Genomic DNA, 5,327 nt, shown 5'->3' on the forward strand with positions numbered 1-5,327 from the left:
TAGGCTGTAGAAATACAACTAGGTGGTCGGCTTTTATAACACTCTTTTTTTCATAAAACCGTTTTTTTATAAGAACGTCCAGCCTGACATTTTAATAAATTGTAAGAACATGCCAAGAACCATGCCGGGGATCAGATAGCAGCAAAATATTGTTTTGTTGTTGTAATGCGTTCTAAAATGCAGAATCAAATTGTGTGCATAATAGCTTCATACTTTAATACAATGAAATTTAAGAACTTCCATGAACGGCCCAGACTGAAAATGGCGTTCTTATGAAAAAGAGAGAAAGTGTTTATAGAGGAAAATGAATCAATACAGGGTTGACATGTACGCCTATGCGACAACACAGAGCAGGCGCGTACACAGCGCAGGGTGCGCGCACCCCCCCCCCCCCCCCCCCTTGGTGGCCACATATGGAGAAAACGTTGTCGTTTTGAGGGTCTGGTACCGAGGACTCTTAGTTTCTTTTCAGAGACTTTCTCCATTGACCAAAGATGGTCACAGTCACTGTTTTTCTCTTCTAATTATACGTAATAAAGTTTACGAGGCATTTGCGGTGCGGCAGCCTTTGAAATGGCAATAATCATGCAGTTTTACCAAATTAGGGATATATTAGTTTCCTTATATGGAAGTGACCGCGTTTGGCAAAAACCGATATGTTACCTATGACTGCGCACCCCCCCTCCCCCCCCTCAGCCAATCCTGGGTACGCGCCTGAAGAGGGCCATCGTCGGGGCATTCCATTTCAACCTTGTGTCGTAGGTCGTAGTTAAGGCCTTTCTTCTCTATCAATGTAGGTGCGTGTTCAGAGGGAGGCTGCGAGGGGTCTGGACCCTACCCTACTCATGTGACGAGATTAGTTCGACTCTGGTTGACACTGTTGTGTGCATTTGTAAATGAAAACTTTCTGAATGGATCTAGTGGCCTATTATTACCAGAGGTAAGGATGCCGGCTTGATCATGGATCAAGATCAGTGGTTTACTACTTTGTGTTTTTCCCTTGATACGCCCCTATGGTCATTGCTTGAGGTACAGGCTTTAAAGCAATCTGTACGTCATGACGCTGTGATCCATTCCCATTCCGTTTCTGCACTGGTCTGAGATGCCGTATACAGCGTAGCTGATATTTTCCCCTGACAAACATTCCGCGTATTCAAGGTAAAAATTTTTCTTCAGTCCAAAGATCTTGTATCTGATCAATAGAAACAATACAGTTATTCAAATGACCCTCTCTCTTAATCACTTTCCCCTTTCTAAAATCCGGCATCCCCCCCCCTCCCGTCCCTTCTTGTTATTTCTTTCGCTACCGCTCCCCAACACCCAACTTCTTCTTATTTGCCATTATGTTAGTGTAAGTTAGAAAGAATACCCAACAAACATGTTACTGTTACTTTGAGTATAGTACCCGGTTTTCCTTGTGCTAAAATTTGTTATAGTTTCTAAGTTTACTGAATTTAACACGCATATTTTTAAAAAGTACGATTTCCCATAAGTGTATATTAAAAATTGACGGTCTTGCTATCTTGATATGTACTTTTTGGAAAGCTCCACGGCCTTGTCCAGGCCCGTAGCCAGGATTTTGAGCGGAGGGTTCGTCCATCCATAAATCGGACCATTTTTTCTTAGGTAGCTTTTCCTACCTAGTATTGGTACTTGATTTTCCTTAATAAGAGCGGACCTTCCAGTCATGTGTGTGTGTGAGGGAGGGTTCTTCCGACCTCTCGAACCCCCCCCCCCCCCCCCCCCCCCCCCCCGGCTACGAGCCTGTTGTTTTTCATCCATAGGTTTCCAATCTCACCCATTGTCATATGCAGCTTTGGCACAGGCGCTGATGGTGAGATTCGTGTTTTCAAAGATGCTGAGTCTCAACAGCCAAGTAAAAGGCGACATATCCCCAAGCATGGATCTGTAGCATCCTAAAGATGAGTCTAGAAGAAGAATCCATGATGAATTTTCTCAATTCAAGCTACATAAAAAAGAAACTACATAAAATAATGGGATCAAAATTTCAAATCAATTGAAAAGGCAAAAGAATTAACAGGTATGACTGCATGATTGAAGATCCAGCGTACTTTGAGGACACTCTCAAAGGTCACCCCAGCGTACTTACGCAGGGGTGACCTTTGGGAGCGCCCGCAAAGTACGCTGGATCTTCGAGCATGGTATGTGTCGTTCCCAGAGCTTACATTGAATGCTAGCACTGCAGCTATAGCCCCCTCTTGAAGTCAACCGTGGCTTGCAGATGGTGTTTGGCGGACACGGTAACGAAAAGCAGTCATTATTCTAGTGAGAGAAGGAAAGACATGATTGCGTTGATCAACTACTGTACTTTAGTATAAATCCACTGACATACTTTCACGAATCTCGAAATTTGATTTGCTCCCGTACTCAATATCTATCGAGCCATAGATAGTAGCGAAAAAGCGGCGACAAAAGAAGTTATTTATTACTGAGAATTATCAAAATCATCATTTATTTGAAGGTAGTATGTGAGTGGATTTATACGCGCCTCCATGACTATCTATTGACTCATAGAAAACTCGAAAAACTCATAGAAAACTCGTAGTCTAATTTTAAATAGAAAGAGATAAAAGCGATATACACCTATTTTATAAAACGTTGTCAATGCTAACAACAAATGGCGATGCGATTTACAAGTGGCAGTTCTACGACTAAAAAGGACCCAAGGATCCCACAATATTTGCTCCAAATTTAGAAAAATAAATACAACAAAATAAAAAAACATACGACTATCAATTAAATGTATTTAACATATGGTTCTGACATCTCTTGAGTTTATTTACCACTTTTTTTTACAAATAATTACTACCCATAAGCACCATTCGGTCGTTCGCCGTTTGCGCTGACAACCTTTATTGAAATAAGTGCATTACACACAAGGTTCATGCGTATGCCCAAACGACTGCTGGCGTTGAGTGGAAAAATCCCGTTTTACCTTTGACGCCAAGAAGGGTGCCAGCTCGCCATTTATTTATTTGTTTTTTAATTTGTACGCACAGCTATGCCGTTTTTGGGAAAGCTCTATATTCTTAACTTGCAACTCCCTTACCATGACAGGGTGATACTGATAAAAAGATCTCTGTACCAGATCACAAGGGTGTGTGACGTGTTCAGAGGAGCTCAGCTCACACAACTGCTTGCCATCCGACTTGAGCGATCCGAGGTTTATCGATAAACAGTCGGGATCCTAGAACCACAACATGTGACAGTGCTTGCCATCAGACTTGAGCGATCCGAGGTTTATCGATAAACAGTCGGGATCCTCGAACCACAACATGTGACAGTGCTTGCCATCCGACTTGAGCGATCCGAGGTTTATCGATAAACAGTCGGGATCCTCGAACCACAACATGTGACAGTGCTTGCCATCCGACTTGAGCGATTCGAGGTTTATCGATAAACAGTCGGGATCCTCGAACCACAACATGTGACAGTGCTTGCCATCCGACTTGAGCGATCCGAGGTTTATCGATAAACAGTCGGGATCCTCGAAGCACAACATGTGACAGTGCTTGCCATCCGACTTGAGCGATCCGAGGTTAATCGATAAACAGTCGGGATCCTCGAAGCACAACATGTGACAGTTTTCTGCGTCGACAACCTTTGCAACTCTGATCATGTGAAACTCTGATCATCGTGAAACTTTTTTACTCTGCATTCTTCGGGACCTAAGTATAATATAAAACCGGGACAAGTGTTGAACAATTAGAAATGTGCACAGTTTCGAAACTAAGTCTAAAATTTTCGGTTAAAGCTGTCTGAATGTGCGATAAAAAGAAACGATGTCTGCCGATATCCAGCCGGATATTAGTGTCGGCATTATGTTAGTATGGTGCGAAAAGCAAAATAGTAATAAAAACTTGTAGTAGTAAAAAGTTCTATAAAGATAATGAGGACGATCCTTACCAGAAATCGCCATTGCATAGAAAAATAAAGAGAGGAACGTCCAAAGCGTAGATAAAACCAAATCATTCATAATGATACTGATCTAGCATCTTCACGAAGCCAGAGATACCTAAAGATACCTTGTAACTATAGGATATATGACAGCGCATTAGGCCCATTTGGCAAACAGCCAAGTGGTTTTGAAACCTTAGATGATGTTGCTTAATCTGCTAATGGTAATAGTAATAATTTGGTTCTACCTTACAGGTGACACGCTTTATATGCGCTCCCTGTAGCTGGTTTGGTATAGGTGTAGCGAAGGTATTGTATGCGCTCTACCCTGTAGCTGGTTTGGTATAGGTGTAGCGAAGGTATTGTTGAGCAAAGGCAAGCATGCGGGACACGGTGTTATTTTTTTTTTTTGTTTACTCAAGCACGGTTTCTTTACTTTTATGTATTTTCTAAAAATAATAATAAAGCTGAAATATTCAGCAAGAACCTAGATATAATTAGTTTGGCTCATTTGTACTTACTTTTTTACTTAAAATTTTTAAACATAAGCCTATTCATAAAAGATGTTTCTAAGCACTTTAAACCTGCTTGAGTTGTCTAGACTTTCTCACGGACGGACAGATGATATGCAATTAGCATTATGTGACTATTATACGTATTTGCATGTGATAACTTCCACCAGTTATCCTCATCAGGAGCGCATTTGTATATATATATTTTTTTACTAATATGAGCATTCGAGCTAAAGAGTACGCCCAACTTCTAGGAACAACTGGACAGATCACATCCTAGGGAACCAAGGGCGTCGAGGTCACAGGCGCGAGAACGAGGCGGAACAAGGCCGGCGGAGGGGGTGGGGGTAGGGGGCGGGAGAGAAGAGTCTCGCGCCAGAGTGGTTTCTATTCTATTTCACCAGTTATACTGGTGCGGAAGGCACAACAGAGCTAGGCTCTAAATCAAGTACCCCCTTGAGTGTATTGTTAGTAAGTATTGTAAGCACTGTCACTGGGGGTGGTCACTGCCAGAGGGTTTATTGCGTCCCCAGTGGTTCTTTTACGTCCCTTCGGTTCAGGTTAATGTAGTGCAGCTTGAAGAGACGGGACCTCCGGTTTAGTGTCCTTATCCGAGAAGACTGGAAACACGGGAGAATAACTTCAACTCACTTGTGACACAAATTCGAACCAAGGCAGGAACCCGGAAAAAAATCCCCAGTTTGAGCCAGGATTCGAACCTTGGCCACAGCGGTGAGAGGCCGACGCGCTAACACACTTGGCCACCCGTGGTTCCGTGGTTTCATGGACATACAATCTGGAACTTGAAAAACTAAGTATAGACTTTATAAATTTAGCCATTCCCAGAAATAAGAGACAACATGGCCGTCACGCATGCGTAATAGTGCACATACAATG

Source organism: Nematostella vectensis, chromosome 5 (genome assembly GCF_932526225.1).
Source record: "Nematostella vectensis chromosome 5, jaNemVect1.1, whole genome shotgun sequence".
NCBI lineage: Eukaryota > Metazoa > Cnidaria > Anthozoa > Actiniaria > Edwardsiidae > Nematostella > Nematostella vectensis.